General features: G+C 37.0%; 1 long non-coding RNA gene across 1 annotated transcript in view; it reads left to right on the top strand.

Annotated features, from left to right (window-relative positions):
• The window catches only part of LOC133221028 (uncharacterized), a 50,455-nt gene extending 41,405 nt beyond the window's left edge, over positions 1 to 9,050 (top strand). Inside the window, exon 4 of the long non-coding RNA XR_009727863.1 lies at positions 8,741 to 9,050. This is a non-coding gene — a long non-coding RNA (uncharacterized LOC133221028). The remainder of the gene's footprint in view (positions 1 to 8,740) is intronic.
• The last annotated feature ends 14,513 nt before the right edge of the window (positions 9,051 to 23,563 follow it).

Genomic DNA, 23,563 nt, shown 5'->3' with positions numbered 1-23,563 from the left:
CTGAAAACTTCCTTTTCATGGCTGCTATTTGTAAATACACATTACCACATTTACTAGACATACCATACCTGTGTCAACTTTACACCAATGTTTTGCTTCTTGTGAAAATGCTTTGGTTCTTACTATGATTGCTTTTATTTTACAGGAGCATATATTGATTGAATACTACATTTTGTAATAATATTTTCTGTAAGTTAGTAAAATAATTAAGTTAGAATTGGATTATGACAGTTTTGTCTTTTTTTTTTTTTTTTTTTTTTTAATGCTACCAGAACAAGTGTTGTGGTTTACTTTTACTCTTTATTCTATCTTTTGGAAACACGTATTCTGTCTGTAAGAAGCCTCTGTTTTGTTTTATTATTCTTAAGTGTGTATGAGATGGTTTCTTGCTTAATGTCCACTCAGCCTTCCAGGGCTTAAAAGACTGATATGTGTTACAACTACGTTCAAACCCTGACTTTAATTTGTATTTAGGTGTTGAAGATAGCTTACTTACTTTCCTCCACTAAACTGTTGAGTATCCAGCAGCTGTCACTGAAGAATTTGTGTAATCAAGGGTTTGGAAAGATCAATCCACATATTCTGCAACCTATGAATATGGCTTTAAGAGGTTGAATTCAGAAAAAGTGCAAAGTTACATATGCATATGCATGAACATATATTTAAGATTTTGTTTGGGGATAGAAGGAACTTTTAGGAAAAGCTACTGTATTGTACAATATTATTAACCATTGAAAGCATAAGAAGCATAAAGATGGTCCTTATTTGGGATATGTTTAAGAGTCCATCCCCCACCCCATACATACGTGCTTTTAAGCTTCAGTTACTGCAGATACTGTGTAAAGCTTCTACGGGAGCAAACAGTGCTGCGGGTAGACACCGAATTAAGAAATGGCAAATTTACTGGTAAAGTCCATAAAACTTGTAAGATGGAAAAAGTAGACTGGCATTAAAAATACGTACTCTTCAAGATGAATGTTGGATGTTTGTAAACTATATGAGATATGGTCTATTTTAATGACTTCACTGAATGTCAAGCTAGTGCTGATGCTGCCAGGACATCCATTCTGTCTGGAGCATTCAATAAGAAATGCAGCTGCTCTACTTAACCTAAGGTCAGCCATGCTTTCATAAACCAAAAAAACACCATTTTTGATAAGATGGAATGTAATTTGGCCAATTTTAGTATATTAGAATTGTAAATTAAATTGTAAATTATGCAGATGCATTTGGCATACAACAGCTATGTTTGAAGGCTAATTTTTTTTCTGCCTTTGTAGAATTGGTTCATAGAATTGTAGGATACCAGGTTAGAAGGCACCTCAAGGATCATCTGATGCAACCTTTCTAGTCAGAAGCACAGCCTAGACAAGATGGCCCAGCACCCTGCCCAGATGAATCATAGATATGTCCAATGCTGGGGAGTCCACCACTTGCCTGGGAATATTGTTTCAGTGGTTTATTGCTTGTATTATGAAAAATTTTGCTCTTGTTATCCAACTGGAATCTCCCCAGGAGTGACTTGCACCCATTACCCCTCATCTTTTCTATGTGACTCCTTGAAAAAAAGAGTCTCCATCTTCTTTGTAAGTACCCTTTAAATACAGGAACATGGTGAGAAGTTCCCCCTGAGCTTTCTTTCCTGGGCTCCCTCTGAGCCTTTTTTCTCCAAGGCAGAAGAAACCTGGTTCTCTCAGGCTTTCCTCACATGGCAGGCTACCCAGTTCTCTGACCATTTTTGTGGACTTTCTCTGGACCATCTCCAGCCTGTCCACATCATTTTGTAGAGCAGGGACCAAAACTGAACACAGTATTCCAGGTGTGGCTTGACAAGCAGTGAGTAGAATAGGGTAATGACTACTCAGTCTGTGCTGGTGGTGCACTTGATGTAACCTAGCATCTTTTTTGGCCACCTTTGCAGAGCAGCACACTGTTATTCATCTTGACCTTCAGATCCCTTTCCAGAGAGCTGCTCCCAGCCAGGTAAATTCCAGTCTGTACTATACTCCTGGATTACATTTTCCCTGTTGCAAGACTTTACACTTGTCTTGGTTGAACTTACACTTCTCTTAGTTGCAGGTCTTCCTGCAGGGTGGCTCTCCCATCTAAAGTGTCCACTTCCACACTCAGTTTTGTATCACTGGAAAACTTGCAGAGGGTACACTTGATCCCATCTTCCAGATCACTTATGAAGATATTAAACGTGTTGGGCCTCATATTGATTCCTGGAGGACTTCACTTGTGACAAGCTGAGAGCCATTTACCACCATCCTCTGAGTGTGGCCAGTCAGCCAAGTCCCCAGCCACTGCATAGACCACTTGTCCAGATCATAACACATCAGTTCCTCTAAGAGTATGCTGTGGGAAACCATACTGAAAGCCTTGGAGAAATCCAGGTAGACAATATCCACCTCTTATCCTGCATTCACCAAGCAGGTTACTTTGTCATAGGAGGCAATAAGATTTGTCAGGCATTTTGCCCCTGCTGAATTCATGCTAGCTTTTCCCAATCATATGCTTTATTTGACTTGTTATAGCCCCAAGGACGATTAGTTCCATAACTGCATAACAAAGACTGAAGTAAAACTGAAGGGCCTATAATTTCCTGGACACTCCTTTGAACCATCTTTGTAGATGGGGGTGACATTAGCCACCTTCCAGTGTTCTGGATGTCCCCTCGTCTCCACAGCTTCCCAGAGATTATCAAGAGCAGTCTTGCAATGACATCAACCAGCTCTTTTAACACCCTTGGGTGGATACTGTCGGGGACTACTAATTTGTAGGGGTCAAGCTCCTGTAATAGTTCACATACCAACTCCTCCTTCCTGGATTTTTGTTCCCAAGGTCTAGGCCCAGCAATGCAAGTAAACACAGAGGTGAAGAAAGTGTTGAACCTCAGCCTTTTCAGTGTTGGTGGTGACTAATTCACCTCTCTTGCTTAACAGCAGGCCAATATTTTCTTTTTGTTTCTGCATGTTTACATACCTCAAGAACCCTTTCTTGTAGTTTTTTTACATCTCTGGCCAATTTCAGTTCAAGCTGCACACCATGGCAATGTTTTCATAGATCTCAATGGGTATCTTCTTGTCCATCTCTGGTACACTTTTCTTTTGGTTTTGAGTTGAAGACGTCTGGTAGCAAAAGGCCTCTCACATTGATATATATATATATATAATGGATTCTCATATCTGGTGATCTTGTACCTAAGAAGAAAATCATTCATGCTCATCAGAAGTGCTCATTAAGCAAACTTAAATTTGTTCCATTGTCTGAAACTTGACTGTCCCCAATGGATTGTGATTAATGCTGCTCATTACTTAGATTAAACTTTCAGCTTTGGAAAGAGTACTGCATTGTAAAATGTTTCACATAATTAGACCAAGAGAAGTCATGGAGATAAATGGTAAAGTTTTAATCAATTAATTGGAAAAGTCCACATATACTACATACCATCAGTCTTACAATAGTTCACAGTTAACACTGGGTATTGAACTGTTTTCATATGCACTGGGGAATGAAAATCATGCCTGGGTGTTTTCTCTCTTAGCTGAACAAGATACTGACATTGCCTGATGTACTTCTGTCACACAGTATCACACAGTATGCTAGAGACTGGAAGGGACCTCAAAAGATCATCTAGTCCAGTCCCCCTGCTGGAGCAGGAACACCTAGATAAGTTTACACAGGAATGTGTCCAGGTGGGTTTTGAATGTCTCCAGGGAAGGAGACTCCACAACCTCCCTGGGCAGCCTGTTCCAGTGTTCTGTTAGCCTCACTGAGAAGAAGTTTCTTCTCAAGTTTAAGTGGAACCTCTTGTGTTCCAGTTTGTACCCACTGCCCATTGTCCTATCATTGTTTGCCACTGAGAAGAGCCTGGCTCCATCCTCATGACACTCCCCCTGTCGTCTTTGGGGACTGCTTACTTTTTGAAAGCAAAGCAGCTATACTTGTCCATGCAGTTGCCCAAGTGGTGTTTTCAGTTCTGAACTCAATATGAAACAGTCGGCTCTTCACTGTAGATCAGGTAATACGAAGCCAGCCTGTGAGCTCTTAATTGGGCGATTAATGTGAGAAATAGAGGCTATAACTTTAAACTTTATGATATGGAATAATACAGCATGCAAGTTCCCCGCTATGATGTGTAAATAAAAGAATAAATAACACAAAAGCTTGTTTATAATTTTGCACACACTACTAATACTGAATAATTGTTTTATAACAGCATCTTTCTCTGCAGTTTTCATTTGTTATGCTTTAATTGTTAGGAGTGCTTAGTGAGCTGAATCCAGAACTTGTAAGTTTTATGCAGAAAGAGAACACTTAGCAAAAGCACTGCTTATCATCCTGTTTTCCTACTGTACCATTTAAATTGCAATTGAAAGGCAAAAGAGGAAACAGTGAAATAAAGTTGCAGAATTATTATGTATAGCAGAAGAAAGAGGAATGGCAGAATAGCTTCTGCTGCAGAAAACACCTGTTAGTAACCTGAATATTCATGATTAGAAACTGTGTTTTGGTTCAGTAAGAGTCAGAAGGTCAGAATAAGTGCATTAGAAGTTTGGTACAGCTGCATCTATCTTTACTTCAAAATCAGAATGAAAACAATTTATTAAAGGCAAACACCCCATGGTGGAAGAGCGAATGCTCTTGGCTATCCATACATATATAAGTTTGGGGTTTGTTTTGGGTTGATTGGTTTTGGGTTTATTTTTTTACCTCTTTTCTTTTCTGTGGGGAAAATTGTGAAGCTAATGCTACTACTGTAAGTGGTAACTACACATTGTTATGGAAAGGTATGGGCACACAGATGCATTATTTTATGCTGTTGTCTGGATTCTCTGTCAGTGGACTTTTGTGCAAGTGTAGTAATTTGGGTTGGTTGTTTCTAGCCTTATTAGTATTCATTCTGAACAGAAGCCTTGGCTCTTCTTTAACTCCCACTGCCTGATAATTCATCATAATTTGGCTCTGAATCACTTTGGCATAATGGACCAGAGTTATCTTTGTACTTCTGTTGAAGCCTGTGTAGTAAGCATAGGATAGGCTTGGTCAAGAATATTACCATTAATATAAAAATAAACTAAGTCTTGCCATATTAAGCAACCAGAAAGCTAGAATTGGTTGTGGTGGCTTTCATTGCAACAAGATGAATACAGTATTGTTGGAAACTTTCAGCTGTGTAAGTACAGACAACATATCTGAGCAAATAGCAACCACTTGAAAGAAATGTAATTATTTCTAAGGCACAGCAGCTTAGTATTACAGGAGCTGCCTTTTTCTTGTATTTTAGAGTTCAGATTAAAACTCTGATGTGATCATTTTGCACAGAGCAATGTGTTATGCTCATTGTGTGCTGAGATACAAATTTTATTAAGTATGGTTATGTGTAAAATGAAAGTGGTAATTCTTTTACAGATATTGCTTTCATTTAAAAGCTGAATAGTCACCTGTATGTATGTATGTATGTATGTATTGATATGTAGCTAGTTAATGTATGGTCTCTGCGTGTGATGGCAATCCCTCGCAACCTTATAAAACACTGGGTGTGATTCTGGAGCCATGAACTAAGTACAGTGAAAATGAATGTAGTTTTTATTTTTATTTGCTCTGTAAACAGGATCTGCGTTTCAAAGACTAAATTAATCTTCTGTAAGCTAGATATGTCTACTAACCATAGATTAGTAGCTTCCTCAAAAAAGGGGGGTAATCTGTGTTTGAAAGCTATATATGTTTGTTCAGGTTTGTTTGACTTATTCTAGAACAAAATCTGTCTAGTTTTTATATACAAATGTTACATGAACTATCAAGCATCATGGATGAATGGCACAGCTTTGTGAATTATTGTGCCTCATCTGAGCTGGAGTAACTGTTCATGAATGCAACTTAAACTGTACTTATGGCAGCAGATAATGCTGTAAAGTGCATTAGATTAAACCTTTCATTAGTATGATTAAGTTGTAATGGCTTAACAGGTTTCCTCCATTCAGCTAACCTTTGCTATCTATTAGTTGGGTGCATGCTTTGCCTGTCAAATTTAGAGATAATGCAGTTTAGTTTCAGATTTGAGCTAAGTCATGTTATCTCACATTTAGTTCTTACATTAATATTCTTAGATTAAGCTAAAATGTGTTATTTTGTAATTGAACTGGGCTAAAAGCATGCAGGCAGATGGCTACTTCAGCTTGGCAGCATAACGCATTAAGATCATGATAACTTTCTTGTGTCTGAGCCAGGAGTGCTCTCTCTATTAGTTCTACTGATTTTGCAGGGAAAAAGGAAAGGGGAAAAAAGGCAGGTTGTGAAATTGGAACAGCAGAACAGTGGGTAGGACAGTTGTGTGGCAGCACTTTGCACACAAATGGTATAATGGGGCTTTTCAGAAATGGCATATTTCTCAGTACAGAGCTCCAAGGCGACCTCTTCCCTTAAAGTTGTGCTCTTTGCATTTCAGAGATATTATTGTTGTTATTGTCATTATTATAATTATTTTAAGGGAGGTGGGAGGGATATATGGGGCAGTTATAATAATTATGCTGCCTTTCTAGGGTACCCTCTCAAAAGAACATAACAAAATGTGCAGAGAGCAGACGGTTTAAAAGCCTTGAAGAAATGGAACTGGAGAGTCTAGTAATGAAAGAACTGAAGGAAAGTGATAGTTCTTATTTAGCTGCATCTCAGGACTGCCAATTTCTGAAACAGCAGTAAGCTTTAAATATATGCAGATACTTGCCTGAGCCTCAGGATAAATTTTTATCATTAATAATCTTAGCGCCTAGCCAAGAATATTCTGCCAACATTTGCTACATTTGAAAACACAACTCAAGGTATTTCTCCTCTAATAAAGAAGTATAATAATAAGAGTATCCTTAACCAGCTGACCTACATGAAGAGGTTTTTAGAAAATTTGTCCTTTTTCCCACTTCACTCTTGACTCCTTAGTGCAAAAGAATAAAAGAAATAATATCACAATCCCAAACTTTTAATATCTGAAAACATTATATGTTTTCTTGAAGGCTAATTCAAGTGTTTATTACACTTTTGGCTCCTTGGCTATGCTACATCTCCCATGAGATGCTGATTTCTTCTCAGGCTGGAGTTACAGACAGATATTCCAGATGGAAAGCCTAGAATGTGAATGTAAATAGGATCACAGCTATTTTTGTTTTTTTGACAATCAGCTCCTCTGTTGTTAGAGTTTATGGTGAAAGAAAACTGAAGGCAAGTGACAGCTTTCAGAAGCCCTTGCTCAACTTTAGCATCATGTTACCAGGTATTAAAGGCATCATCTAATAGCTAGACCAGGGTTAAATGTGTCTCTGTAATCTTTGCCTATAACTGGCATCAGTGCTAACTTGTTAACATCGAGTAAGCTGGTCTCTTTCTGACATGTAGAAAAGTGACAAATCAAAACCCCATGACAATACATTATTTTTATTTTTTTAAATTAATATTAACAGAAGCAATTAGGAGCACTGGGATAAAAAGTGGTAGTGCCAAGAATTTCTTATAAATGTAATCAATATTGGAAGGTAATGCTTGCGGTGGATGAAATTAAAGAACTTTGAGATTACCTTTTGTTATTAAATATTCCTAGTGCAAATGAGAACAAATTTCTGTTTTCCATAAAAGCTGCTATGCTGTAATCATACGTGGAGAGTATGTGCTCGGATTGCTGCAAAATGAATAAGATTAAAGCCTACTATTTAAAGTGGAGATATGAGATAATGTATGTTAGTAAATTTATAAATTCAAGTCATTTTTGTGTTCCTTTCCTGAGGGTCTCAAAGGTGGGAATCGATTTCTCTGCATAAAATGGGCTTTCTTACAAACAATAGCATATGAACTGTGGTAATATTTATGTATTTTATTCTATTCTCCACCCTCTCTCCTTTTGTTTCAGAACAGCCTAGCTTTTGGCGATGTGGTAGAGTACTTGCAAGCACATATAAACCTATGAGAAGGTCAATGATGTGTACAGTAGTTTTCATGAACCTTCAAGGAAATTCTGCAGGGGTGTTTCTTTTGGAAGTAATGAATTGCTTCAGATAAGGGTAATGTGAAGGATGCTTGAAAAGGTGCCATTTATTGGCATGTCTTTGTCAATGTCTTTTAGTGTTCAAAATCTTCATTGAAATCTTCATTGAATAGAGTTCATATGCATTTCTGTTACTTAACTTTGAAAAAACAGTCTGATCTTTTTGCTGGTAGAACCTTTGTGGATATTTCAGATATTTTCATGTTTTGGGCTTTTTTTTTTTTTTTGAGATTGCAATGTCTAGGGAAATCAATCTTATACTGAAGAAATACAGCAATTTCCAAGGATTCTGAAGTAGTCAATGTCAACCATAAGTATACAGTAACCAAGATCAACAAACCATACAGCAACACTGAGAAACAAGTTAAGTGACTTCTGAAAAAAAAAAGCAAGTATTATGAGAAAGAGTAATCATTGTACAGGTCTAGGGTCCTCCATTTTGAAAATAAAAGAAAAAAAAACAAAACACAAACAACATAAAACTGAGTAACCATGAGTTAACTGTTACTTGTAAATATCCTGAATATCAGTCAACTGATTTCATCCTCATTAAGAGGTAAAGCTGTCTTTAGATGGTACCTTTATGCATCTTTAGATTAGTTTACTCTTACGTGGGCCTTTCTAGCAAGCATGTATATATTCTCTTACTTCTGCCACTTCATATATCAAAGAAGTAAAATCTTGTTTTGTCTTTCTTTTTCACAGACAATGTATATAGACAAAAGATTACTGCTTTCCTATTGAAAATGCTTGAAAATGAAGAATGAGCTACTTATTGTAGAGTACTCAAAGCAGGGCAAATGACTCATGTTGGGATCAGACATACAGACGTGTCACGGAGCCATCTTTTTCACCACTGTCACATCTCTTTCTTCCTTAATTAAACTTAAATTTTTATGAAATATAAGCTGAAAATTCTCATGGGGTCTTTGACACCAATTTTCCTCCTGTCATCTGCTGATCACCAGTCGTACCAAGAGCCCAACTGTTATGTTAAATGGCTATTGGCTGGGAAACAGTGTCTTTGCTTTTAGGGTGTGTATGTGTTTACACACACACATAGAAGACAATTAAATCCACTATAATGCTGCAATACTGCTGAACTCATTTCTTCTAGATCTAAATAAAACATGATCAATATATAAATAACTAGGTACATGGTCAATATAGACAACATAGGTAGAACACCTTTTGTTGAACTGCTTCATTGGAGATCGTATAATTGAGAAACACTCAAATTCAGATGTGATCTTGGTTATCAGTTTAAATTCTAAATACATTATCTGAAATTGAAATTATTTAAAAGGGAACAGGTACCCAAGGAAGGAGGATAGTTCTGAACAGTTTATTGGTGGTTTGAAGCCATGAATAATTCAGGACCTATGTATCTGTAAATGACATGCCATGAACTAAATTGCTACAAATTACAAGAGTATGAGAATGATATAATAGCATGTAAATTTGATAATCATCTACAAAGGTTGGTTGTTTGTCAAGCTGTTTGTGGATTTGCAGCTGACCTTTAAAAACTTGAGGATGAATCAAACTAATAGCCTGAACAATGAAAATCTTTCAACAAGTGACTATAATAAATCTTCCCACTTTGAGAGGGAGGCAAGTATAATATATAAAACTAAAGACAAGCTTTAATAGACACAGAGAACATAGGGAATTAATTCTGAATATAGAAAGATTAATTATAGCTATGGTCACGTTGAGTTTTGAAGATGTATGAATGCATTGAGGATACAGGATTTCCCCCCTCTACTTTTAACAGTATCTTTGAAACAGTTCAACGTGAAAATTATCTTTGTGAAGCAGGGAACTTGGAAATTCTGTTCCTTTACATTTCAAAACCATGTCTTAGTCATGATAATTATGCTGCAATCTGTGTAACCACTAAATTTTTGTAGCTCTAGTTGGACTGGGGGAAGAGGATGAAGAACGGATTGAAAAATAGCAATTCCAATTGTGAATTTCTGACAGCTGTTTTTTAGCACATTGTGAATGAGGATGAAATGCAGACTGTAAAATCTTTAGGGCAAGGATGCTGTTTGTTTTGCTCAGTGCAAAGCCAGCACAGAATCATAGAATAGTTAGGGTTGGAAAGGATCTTAAGATTATCTAGTTCTAACCCCCCTGCCATAGGCAGGGACACTTCCCACTATATCATGCTGCCCAAGGCTCTATCCAACCTGGCCTTTAACATATAAGTCAAGACTGACTAACGACTGGTGTTCTTCAGTGTAAAGGTTAGAAAACACCAGTCTTGAAGCTAGCGTCTGGATGCCTCCAGATCTTGAGGTGCTTCTGTGCTTATAAATATCAGCTTAATGTGGTAGGGTGCTTATTGTGGCTTTTAACTTCAGTATACACACAACCCTTTGCATTTCCATTTGGCAGGCTGGAGTGATATAATTTTAAGTTATCTATGCAATATTTATGACTACACAGCAGAAGGAATGTTATTACTCTAACGAGTAAACCCCACAATCAAACCCAAATATTAAGGAGGATTATTAAAAAATGAAAGGCAGTTGGTGACTTAGAAAGTAGTCTTCCACTTTAAATGCAAATTGTGGAATTTATTTCTCTCTAGCTGCCAACTGAAGAACATGTGCTGTGTGTGCTGCTTACAAATGGTAATCTTTCCTGAACAAGTTGCTTGCTTTTCTGCTGAAGTTCAGGATTGATTGTGACAGCAAGAGAAAATCAAAAGTAGCCATGAATATGATTTTGTGTGTATTCAGAGATGACCATGTGTAAAGTATCAACAAGGAAAGTTAAATTTAGGCACAACATCACGTTTCTGACTGATGTGGTATCACACTTAATCCATCTGCCTCTGAACTACAGGTTGCATTTAGTGTTGTGCTTAGTTAAAATTATTGTGCTAAATCAAAACTCAATTTTCAGTGAGGTACATCCAGCCAAACAGCAAATATAATCATGTTTAAATTGGGACTATAAAACAAGGTTCTTGCAAAATATGAAGCTGGGCAGAAATAATTTGGCTTTGTCCTTCAGAAACTCTGGCTATGAGCGCTGAGCTGTTTGAGCATTTTGAGGAAACACCAGTGAGTTAGATTCACCCTCAGTGTCATGGAGTGGTTTTATCCTATTCAGAATTGAACAGAGTCTGGTAGTATTTATGAACTTACTGCTTTTCCCGCTTACTGGGACACCAAATATAAAATGAAATGAACTGAACATCTAGTACAAAGAAGTACAAAGAGGATTTGTAGAGTGTAGGTGAAGCTCTATCATGTGCGACTGTGCCTGACTCCCATACAGGTAATAGGTATATATATTTGTATGGTTTATTGATGCTTAAAAGGCTGTCAAATTATAAGAAGTGTTAAATTTAATGCCTAACTATAATATTGCAAAGGGGATTTTCTTGACACTATCATTATTTTCTTATCACACAAGACAGTTTAGTAACTGTAATACTTTCATTTTAGACTGTCATGCAATATGTGAATACATTAATCTTCCAGTAAAATTAAAATTAATGCAGTAAAGGGTTTTTTCACTTATGATAGAAATTCACATAAAAGGGTGCATGCTGTGCTTACACCTTGTATAGCACTGCAAGCTTAGGAAGGCAATGTTATGCAGTAAATTATTACTCAGTGTGCTTCAACTTGGAATGGTAAAGCGGTGCTGAACTACATGCAAAACACAACTTTGACTGAAAAGAATGGCAAAGTAAGTAGTCATAACAGTGAAATATTTGGGTAAACAAATTTTTCTTCCCACTTTAATATACAGTCACATGAAATCTTTACTTCTTGTTTCTGTAATAAGACTTGGACAAGATGATGTTGTTTAGGTATAGCATGGTTTTCTCCTTAGTTGAGCCTAGACCTTAATCTAGCTTCTCCTTCCGTCTTGCAGACCTGTTCTGTCAAAAGTACTGAAGGACTTAGAATGAGCAAAGCTACTGGCTGCTCAGTTTAGCCAAGCAGGCTGTTGTCTACTAACTATGCCATTAACTACTGTTGGCCACAGTATCCAAATGACTTTGTGCCCATTCCAGAAGCATTGTTCAAAGAAAAGCAAGTATTTTGGGAAGTGAGAACTGTATGAATTATGCTGATAAAAGAGTGATATTACTGCAGTAGCATTTGGCTTTATGGAAAGTATAGCATACTTCAGCATTTCTGCAGGAACATGGGAATACTATTATAAATGCTTTGTGTATGGATGCAATGTGTCTTGTGCTCAAGAAAACAGTGGTTCTTAGCATAACAAGTGTCTCCAGTGGAAACAGTGTGGTTTTTAACAAGAGAGTCTGCATGACGTTCCAATGAGGTGAATTTTAAGTTACTTCTTACTGTTTGTAAACTGATACTGTCTGTTGTTTTTATGCTTAACTATTGCTTCATTTTCATTTAAAAAAGTTCACTTCAAAACCTTCTGCTTTCAACACTTGTGGGCCACAACTTAATGCCACAAGAAGAGGGAAGTACAATAAAAATTGTACTTAATAATTCAGAACAAGGTTGCTGTCTTTTGTTGTTTTTTTTTTTTTGTTAAATGAGGTTTTAATAACTGTTTTGGAGCCTATATGTGAATATTTTGATGAGGTGGTTAGCTGGTTCAGAAAAGATTATATTTCTGTCTTCATATCGCAAAGTATAGGGTTTTGTCTGAAATAACAAGAGAGAAATGTGCTGTAACAGTCACTTACACATCAAACTTCCTTGAAGTCCTAACTGAGTAGTGTTATAAGTTTTTAAGTGCTTGTAACAGCAAGGAAATAGTGCCTCCGAAGCAGGCTAATAGCATTTGCTCTTGACTTTCAGATGAATGACAATGCGCTTCATTGAGAGAGCATCCTAAAATAGCTTCCCAGGGTGATAGTAATGCTAATCAATCACTATGTTTCTGTCTTTATCATATAAGCTGAAAAATGTCAGAGTGTTGTTGATCGTCTGAAAGTGGGAGAACTGGAAGAGAGGACTAGCACTAATTAAAATACCTATCCATACCTGATCATGTTAGTGACAGGCTGTCTAAGCCTTCTTGCTTAAGACATCCTTAGCATTTCTGCAGATAGCTGATTTAAGTTGCTTCTGGTACTATGGAACTTGATGCATTACAACTGTGAAGATCCACTGAAACTATGGAAAGGTGAGCTGAGCTGAAACACTGCTGGAGAGTCAGACCAGAGGCTTTGTTTTCAAATGATTTCATTTTCTTACTATCTTGGTATATGCTCTTTAACTGAAGCCTCATAGATTAATACTGTTCTCTCAGGACTTTGAAGAATTTTCTGAATTTTACTGTAAAGACAAAGGCTGGGGATTAACAGAGAGGTTTTTAGGTGATGAAAATATAACTTTATCATGCTCATCTGTGGAATTGTTAGAAAAACTCCCCACATCCTGCAGTGTTAGCAAATGCCATGAATTCAGAGTCTTAAACCTGAAGTTTCCAGTTAGCAGCACTTAGTGATGAGATAGGGCTAGAAGATGCTTATGGGGGTGTTGGAAGCAGCTGTACAGTACACAGAACTAGGTGGGAGACCTACAGCTGCCCCAGTGTAATGTTCTGGCTTGGAAATAGAGAACAGTTCAGTGGCAGCCAGACTATTGATCAACTGGACCTCACTGTACCAAAGAAAGATGCTGTCCCTTTAATTTTACGTGTATGAAGATTTTGCCATCCTGGGTAGGCTCTAAACAATTGGACTGGCTTAAAGAGATCTTTTTGTGAAGCAAGGGGGAAAAATTTGAAACTCATTCTGAATATGGTAATTGTGTAATTAAAAAAAAAAAAGATGACTTAGCAGAATTTCTTTGTCATTATGATTATTCTTCTACCCCCTGTTGCATCTGGACTTGCCCTCTGCCCCCTTCCCTCCCATATTTCCTATCCTTTGTAAATGCACATCATCAAAACAATAGAAATAACTATATCTTACTAAATCCCCAAATTCATATGTTATCATCTGTCTGGCAGTGTTGTCATTGGAGAGTGTGGGTTGTAGATGAGCTTGTGCAAGTGCTTATTTTGTGAACAGGATCAATAGTTCTCTTTATTTCCATTATATTATCTTACAAACATTGGATTCTGACATATTCACTATATTGTACCTGGGATAACCATCCAGAATATTTAAATGCCTTATTTTCAGGACCTTTGTTTTAAACTGCTGTTGCTTCATCAGTAATCCCTTTCCTACCACATTGTTTTGTATAATAGGTATAGAAATCACATAAATATTATAGGTGCATAGTGACATTTATAATTATCAAAGCAATGTTCCTAGTAACTAAAGAGATGAAAGGAAAGATCAAATGCTTTTGAGTTGTTGGGGCTTTCTTACTCTTAAATACATTTGTTTTCCTTGTGGTAGTCCACTGGTACCAAGAATTTAGTATTGCAGAAAAACAAACAAATGTGTGTTTAAAGACAAGAAATGATACATTGGCTCAGCTTTGCTTACCATGGTGGATTAATCCATATTTTTGGAATTCAAACACCATATATGAGCAACCATTCTCAGTGAATTCCTTGGTCATAGTACAAAGTTTCTTGAATCATATGCCTGTACGTGGGTTTCCATGAGCAATACGCAATAGCACAGCAAAAAAAAAATAAATTGAATTGTAAGATCTCAGTCTGACCCATATAATGCATAAGGTCTTAATAAGATGAAATGAAAAGGCAGAGCCTTCTTGTAGTAAGCCTGTGCTCCTAAAATGTCATTTAATGTCTTTTTAATGTCTTGAAGGCACTGTCACCTCCTAGGAATAAACTTTCATTTCATGTTATAATTTGTTTCTTATAAAACAGCATTTTCTTTTTTTAAAAAACCCTTCATTTTGAGACTATAAAGGCTTCACTTCAAGTATATCCTGTAGCAACAGCCCTGTAAGAAGCATTTGAACTTGCAATGAATAACAAATTATTCTGGAAACCACTGAGCTCCAGAAGTATGCCATGGCTGGTTTGTACTTAAGGTGTGCTTAGGATGCATGGCTATTCTGCTGTGTTGCTTTAATGTTACTGTTAACTTCTAAAGTAAATAATGTCTTTATCTTTCTCCATGTATTCACCAGGGTGTTGTGCTGTGTCTAGTTTATACAATTTGGCTTTACTATTTCCATTCATCTTCTACTTGTCATGGGATGTCTAGTACAAGGGTAATTGATAAAGAAGTGTGAATTCAACTGAGTGAGATATATAGAGTGACCATGCTTTGAAAAATGTGTACAATGTTTCTTGTTAATAATAAATATGTTTAAAGAATGGTTTGTCACTCTGGATGACGGATGACATTTCTGGGTTGGTGCTGTGAGGAAGGTTACTACAGCTATGAGATATGACTGAGTGGACAAGACTGTAAACTGTACTGGAATTTTAAAATGGCAAAGGTTTTTATCTGTTTTACATATTGACTCTCAGTTTCTGAGAGGAGGGAAAAACTTGTGGATTATCACATCACATGTCAGTCAGAGTTAAAACGTTCTCCACAGACAGTAGATATTGTGTGGTACCTGGAAAAGCATGCCTTCCCCTAAACAAATAAGCTATACTTGATTTTTGTTTCCCTTCAGAAAGGGCTTTCAAAAACATGGTACTCCATATAACAACATGATTGTAATCTCTTCTCTGAGCATTTATCACTTCTTAGCAGAAAAGTACTATCTGAATGAGGTCAATTGTCTTTCAATACCAGACAAAACCAGAAGTTCGTATCTTTGTATATTTGTTTCTAATTGACTGGTGAAGTATGTAGAATGGATGTTGGATGTAAGAGTATGCTGTGAAGAAATACATAAGGATATAAACACCCAAAGTATGCAATTTGAACAAGTCAGGAAGAACACAGTATTCTTTATTAAATGCTGTTTTTTTACTTTGAAAAATAGCATTAAAGTCATACAGTTGTTTGACTTCTTACTTTTTGTAGCTGCTTTGAAAACTTTCTCTGTGGTATGCCTTTTGCATACCAGTTTCTTAGCAGTTAATTTCACAGATCTGAGTAGGTTCTGGACTCTTGGTTTGCATGTTAAAGCTTATAGGGTTGGGTTTGGTGGGTTTTTCTTGTTTAGTTTTCAAATCCATGGATCTCTACCATGCCATCTATGAACAAAAAGATCTGTGAGTCAAACCAAGAAGAAATCCATGCCCATAAGTACAGTTGTAAAATAAAGATTATGATTTCTTTTAAACTCTAGAGTCTACAGAAAACTGAGCTCATAAAAAAAAACCCAAAAAGCAAACAAAAAACCCCCAACATAACAACGCACCCACCCCCCCCCCAAAAAAAAAACCAAACCCAACCCTAACGAAAAACAAAATCAAAAAAATCCCTACACTGATGTTTTTAAGGCTGAGATAGCCTATGCTATGCTCAATGACATTGCAGCTAGAAAGCATGAATGAACTGTTTTGACAAAGTTACAGACTCTGGTAAGAGGCGCTCTTAAGATGTGCATTGCTGTCTCTATTGCAGGCCAGTATTCGGCTGTTACTGAGATCGAAAGCAAACTTGTTCTGAACTAAATGATTGTCTAATTGCTTTAGTTACCCCCAAAGATGATATTACACCACACTTAAATGCTATTCCAATGTTTAATTGTTCAGCTAATGGGTTTTATTTGTTAACCTAAACTTCCTTTGTTCCAATTTAAACTAATTTTTTTCTTTCTATTCTAGACTGGAAGAAGATGTCATTTGCATTCTCTTGCAAAGATGTATTAAAAGTTTCCTTTTTCAGGTGATGATGTATATTCTATCTCCTTACAGTTATATCCCTGAAATCCTTTCAACAGTCTTGCGTCACTGTGTTAAGCTCTCTTCAACTACTTTTCTTTGAGTTGTAACGCCTCAATGTGGATGCTACTGTTCTGGTAGCTTTGTTAACAGCTGGTATAAATGAAAGACTAACTTAGGTGTTCTCTGTGCAATTTTTCACTTTATGTATCCTGTCATATTGGTTGACTTTTTTAGGTTAATGACATGTTACTTAGATTTATCTCGGCATCCATTATAACCTTTGATTCTAAAGGACTTTCACCTAGGCAGTTGTACTGAGTTACTGTTATCAAAATAAAAATGCAGAGAGGGAGCTAACCTTTGGTCTTCTCAAGGGTGCTTGTTCTACACTAGTTTATACTCAGCTAAAATACAAAGCAGATTGATGTCAAAGTCACCTAGAGTGATTCTGGGTTCGAAAGAGAAGGCCAGTACTTGGGCAGTGATAGTTTTTAACACACTTTGCTTAAAACTGCAGACGTATGCTAAGGAGCAGAAGTTGTATTGGAGTTTTTGCTTCCTCCTTTTCTCACAAGCAAGTTAATGGTGCAGTAACTGCTGGAGCTGAGAACACAAAGTGCCTGTCAACCAGAAAAATGCTGCCTGCCACAAACAATGTCGACATGCAACCCAAGTGTCTACCAAGGCTTGCTTTCTTGCAGGAGGGGAATGGTTTGTTGCAGAAGAGCAGCATGGTGTGAGAGCTCATTCTGACTTGCTGTCCTGCTGGTAGGATGGATACTTTGTATTGTATGCTGCTAATGTCTAACATCACTGGCAGTGTGCATCTTGAGTTGTAATCGAAGAATAATGGGATATATAGAATTCAGCCTCGGATATCAGAGCTATATGTAGACCTTTACTTTTTGATGAAAATAAATTTTTCAGGTTAAAGTAGTTAATATTGATTTCCTTCCACAAAGCCCAGGAGAACAGGCAGATGGGTCCTCTCATGATACGCAACTAATAACTTCTCATTGTTATGTATTTTCAGTGGACTCGGTAGTTTGGGGCTTTTTCTTTTCTTTTTTTTCTTTAATAATGAAGGTTAAGCTGAATTCTGATTAATTCTGCCCTTTCTCATTCTATTCTCAAGGTAATTTTGATTGTTGCAGAAATGCTGAAGTGGTACCTTAAACATTCTTGATCGTGCTACTTAAAAATGAGGCAGTTTGAGAGAGGAATCACACAATCTGGATTTGGAATTAAAAAATGAAATCTACTTGTTAGCCAAAGCACTATCACAGAATGTGGAGAAGAATATGCATGTCATCCTGATCTTTACTGCAGAAAGTGATCGTAATTTATGACCTTAATATTTTCAACTTTTTTATTTAATTTTCTGTTTTTGAGGAAAACAGTCTCTCACTTGAGAGAATTTAGAATGCAGGAGAGACCAAATATGAATTAGTTACGTATTTTTGTCATTAACTGTGTTGTGTCTGTGTCTGCCAATGTTTCTCAACTTTCCTAGGTCTGACCTTTTAAACTGGAATGCAACTGGTGTGAAAAGACTTATAAATGCCATTATCAAGAAATAAGAATATAATTGAAGCAGTAATTTCTTACTACAGGCATATTTTATGCATTTCACATTCACTGTCAGTGTGGAAGTGAACAAAGCAATAGATATTCATAAAGTATTATGCAGTCATATTCTGAAGGTTGGGTTTGCGTTTTTTTTGCAACTCTTTTGTAACAGATTTTTCTGGATGGTTACAATCTCTTACTCTCAACACGTAATAAACCCAGTTGTTGTGTTTTGGATTTTAAGTGTCAGCACAGAACCACAGTTATTACTGGTGGTTATATATGTGGCAAGAATTGCATTTCTGTTTGGAACTGTTATTCCCTTGAAAAGCATTCAGTGTTCTCAGAGTAAAATTGGGCAACCGTTAATCCATCCATAAACTGTCATGCTAGAAATCTTAAGCTTTTTCCATTTCAGTAATGCTTTTGAATGTCTTGTAGTCCAGACTATCCAATGAAGTATATTTTGCTGTTTGGGGTCTAGGATTTTACCTCAAGGAATAAAAAATTAATCTGACTTTTTGGTTGGGCCATTTTAGTTTTAGTTTCCTAGAAGAACTGTCCTTCTCCAGTTCTGTCCTGAATTTTTAGCTTCCTAAAAATATACAGTTCTCAACACCTGCACTTATATTTCAGATAAAAAATAATGAGATGCCTAATGCAGTTTAATATGCTTTTTGTGTCTGTTCTCCCTACCCCAGTTTGCAGACTACTTTGCAATTTAAATTCGATATGCTTTAAAGCAAACATTCTTCACTTGCTGATGACACGTTAGTCCTATAAAACTCCCTGATGCAAAACAATGATAATAGTGTTTGCTTTGTTTCCAAATGATATCTTTAAAACCTGTAATTTTAAACCACCTGCAGAACCAAGGAGATTTAACTAAAAAAACCTCAACCAAACTGAAAACCCCAACATCTGTATTAAGCAATGAAGAATTCATCTGTTGTTACTTAGACCTTAAAGAGCAGTTACAACTTCTGAATGGATTTGTTTGTACCTGTGTAGTCCAGATTGACAGATTTCCCTCTTGGAAACTTTCTTTTCATATTAAGTAGGTATAAATTCAGCCCATAAATATATTAGTCTGAGGAAATTCGGTCTACAAGACAGAAATCTGCCTCTTTTTTATAAAAAGTGCTCTGGGCTTATGACCAAGAGTGATCTGCTTTCCTACAGATTAAAATTCTGTTGTGTTTATGTCAGGACATAGAGGCAATGCTTGTCCCTGAGACGATTTGCTGAGGTTGGGAGTGGTCCTGAGGCACCACTGATCAGAAGATGCAGAACTCTCATGGAAGAGGCTGTGAGACCAAGTTGGAAGAGGCTGTGAGACCAAGTTGGAAGAGGCTGTGAGACCAAGTTGGAAGAGGATGAGGAGCTCGTGCAAGGGTTAGGGTCTTTAAAAGGTCAAGTCAACATTGAGTTTTATGGTATAACCTTGATTTTTTTAGACAGAGCTGTCTAATTCTTTTTGTTTTTTACTTCGGTGTTCAATAATGTAGCACTTAAAACATTGTAACTTGCTCCTAGTCGTCTTTTTAAAATCACACATATATGTGGGGGATAATAATCTTTGTGATGAAATCTTATATATCCTTGTCCTAATTAAAAAAAAAAAACAACAAACAACTAACAAAAAACCCCAGCCCATTGTTTGTATGCTAACTGTACAAATAGAAGAAGGTAAAATTAAAATTAAGTGCCAAACTAATTAATTTGATTAGTACAAACTAATCAAGTGCAATCTTGGATCAGACAGGTTATAGTTGACCTGTTTAACTCTTCAATCATGCCACCCTGTTCAGAGGAAGCTGGATTTGACTCTGAAAGAACCCCAAACCAATAAACCACCCCAAAACCAGAAACCAATAACAAAACCACCAAGCCCTAAAACCTTAAAAACTGCCTTATTTCAAATGGACTGTAGTCTTCCTACTGCACAAAAAACCTCGAGGGAAACAGAAATAAATTTTGTGCAGTAAAATCAGTAATTCTTGATTCTAACAAGGGTATTTTGCTGGAAAATGCTTTCTTTTAAATTTTACATTCATAAAATCTAGAGCAAATTTTCTTCAGAAAAAGGCATGCTGCTCTGATGTTGAATTCTATGTCTTGTGTATACTTGCTTGCAGACACATCTAGGAGTATTTATGATCAACTAATTGCTAATCATCTTTGCAAAAACTAAATGTTTTTTTGTTTTTTTTTTTTAATGATCAAATAACTGCAGAGTAGCTCACTCATGCTCCTATGGAAATTAGTGATTTTATTGTTTTTATGCCCATGCTTGGGGAAGATATCTGATTCCATCTTATTTCTGTAGAGAATTTTGGGGAGAACCATTTTCTTGTTTATCTGTTAACAAAGTGGCAGGACCAATACGCAAGTTACAAGAGTGTGAACAAAGCAAGGACTGTTAACTCTGGTTGCTGTCTGCAGGAGTGCTCCTCAGCCTTGGTCCCTGCAGCCCTAGGGGGAGTACCCTTGGGCTGCTAAGCAGCTGCTGCCTGAGGGAAGCCAGCAAAGCAATCCCTACACCAAGGGTGCACCCTGCCTGGGTTGCTGCAAAACCTTTTGAGCAATTGAATAGAGTTACGTATTGCTTCATCAACCTCCTGCTCGGACTTATTAGTCAAAGCCATTGGGATACACCTCATAGTCTTAGCATTTATTAAAAATATGCAAAGTCTCATGAAAGCAAGTGGGTCATGAGCTGGGGAGGCTGATCCTTTGGTGACTGTCCAGGTCCCTGTGGTATTTCATGATGTTAGGGCCACCTTTCTTCTGCGTTTTCTTTTCCTGTCCTCACCATTTGCTTTTTATAGGTTCCTAATTGCTGTGTGCAATCAGTTCTTTGTCCTGTGAGATGCTTTGACAAGTCTACCATGCTGCCAATCCCTGTTTCTTATTTGAGCAGTATAGCACAACAAAGGAGTCAATGATTTTCTGTGGTTTTCAAATTGACCTGCTCTGGTCTATATTGATGCTGGCTTAGCTTACATGATTTTCTGTGGTTTTCAAATTTACCTGCTCTGGTCTATATTGATGCTGGCTTAGCCTATATACATGTTGTACACTCTTTTGTTGCAGTTTCTGGTAGGTTTTGGTAGTCATTTGCCTTGGTTATTTGGAGCCTACATTAAGGCTCCAATCTATGTCTACAAATGTTCTTAGGTATCATAACATAAAATATATTTGAATCAGATAAAAAGTTCAGTAGTCTGCTGAGAGTGAGGCAAGATTCTCCCACCGTAACCTTTCAGTATTCAGCAGTTGGCTGTGAATCAAGTTTCTTCTAGGATAGTGACTGCATCTGTACCTGCAGTTAACTCCAGGTTCAAATTTAGTTTCAGTTCTCCTATAATGTTTTTCCTGACATGAATGAGCTTCAGATGCTATGACTTTCTGGCAGCAAAATGGTCTGTAGGAAGCTTTGTTTTAAATTGGAAGTGAAATTAATGGAAGGTAGTTTGACAGAAAGGGCTATGTGATAGGCTGTGATCATTGTCCAAAACATACGTGAAAATAAGAATGTATTTCGTCCCCTTTTCTATTGAATTATGAACTTCTGTTCCTTTGTGTTTTGGGTTTTTTTGGGTGCAGGTGTGTTTTATTTTTTTAATGTGGTGAGTCTTCTTTTTGAAGGAAAGTATCTTCTAACTAAACTGCAGGGTAAAATTATTTGTTCACAGTTCAAATGGCAGCAACGTTTGCTCATAAATATGCTCTATGGCATATACTGACAGCTTGATGCCATTTTCATGAGGTGCTTTTCTGTATTAAGAACAAAGATGTTTGAAATTAAATATTGAAACTAACTGGGATGTTAATTACTTAGTAATGATTAAGCAACTCTTCACCAAAGTCAGGAGGATAAGAACTACAATGCTTTCTTAATGAGCATTGTAAGTGCAAAGGCTTAATAAGAATCAAGTAATTTTTAAGAGTTTATTTAAGGAATCAGAAAGCTACATTTTCAAGGGATTCAGAATTTCAAGTATTAAAAGCTGGTTGAAATAACAGTATCGAAGGAAAAAGTTTATATCACTGGCCATAAAAGCAGTGTATTACAACCCTGCTGAGAGTGTGAATGTGGCTGAAGATACATGCACTGGGGACAGTATTTCATTGCAAGAAGTACTAAACTAAATAAATTCAAAAGTGTTATTGAGTCATTGGCAGCTAAATCTTTCTGTGGGGCCTGCTGTTTCCTGGAAAAGTAGAATACAGAGGGTTAAGATTTCTTTTGCAGCATATAAGTTGTTTCTTTGCTGCTGTTATGTACCCCATGTGCATTTCCTGGTTTATCTCCTTTTGTGTGTTATTTTGCTCTTGGTGTTTTCATAAGAAGTTAAAATAATAAAGAATAGGTGTAAGCCATTTTATTGGGAAGACTATTGGAGGTACTGGGAATTGCCCAATTACCTCAGGCAACCTCAGGTGCAGGGCATCACTGTGGAGTTAGAGCAGCTCATACCAGAAAGATCATCTGGAAGAGGTAAGGAAGGGTTAACTTGCAATTACTGCTAAAAGAATAAGTGGGGGGAAAAAGCATGTGTGTGTACATAAGGCAGTTAGCTGAATATGCTAACCTCAGCTTTCCTGAGTAAATAAAAAAAAATAAAAGGAACTAAAAAATAACGTTTCTGTCTGAAATGTGAAATGTTTCAGAGCTACTGAAGACTAATGAGGCTAGTTCTGAAATAAAGTGTCAAAATGAAACCTTTTTTTTGAGATTTATTTTTTTCCCCACATGTTTTCCTAGAACTGCAATTTTGGTGAGTGCAGTATTGCTTGTTTCTTCCTTCTCTGTTATGCTTTCATAGCCTCCCCGTTTGCAAGCTTGATACTCCCAGTTGGTCTGCAGGCAACAGAGGTACTTTAAAGTCCAACCCACATCAGTGGAAACCAGTAACTGGACCACCATATTTATTTGAAAATACTGTATTATCTGTTCAGTCTGCATCTCATTCCTGAAATGGTTACTTGGGTTATAACAGGGGATGTCAGGTGTCCGCACCATTGCATGGGTGCCATGGATAAAAGATGTAAGCATCCCTACACAGGGCAGGGGTTTGGAACTAGGTGATCTTAAGGTTCTTTCCAACCTTAAGCATTCTATGATCCTATGTAGGAGGAAGGGGGGTGAGTTAAGGGAGACTGCACATGTGGACACAGAACTCTGGTGCTGGGCCTGTGACTGAAACCAGGATTACT

This window comes from Neopsephotus bourkii, unplaced genomic scaffold (genome assembly GCF_033783945.1).
Source record: "Neopsephotus bourkii isolate Nb327-2 ecotype Australia unplaced genomic scaffold, CSIRO-AGI_Nbou_v1 NB_1508, whole genome shotgun sequence".
Taxonomy (NCBI): domain Eukaryota; kingdom Metazoa; phylum Chordata; class Aves; order Psittaciformes; family Psittacidae; genus Neopsephotus; species Neopsephotus bourkii.
This window is presented reverse-complemented; position numbering and strand designations above follow the sequence as displayed.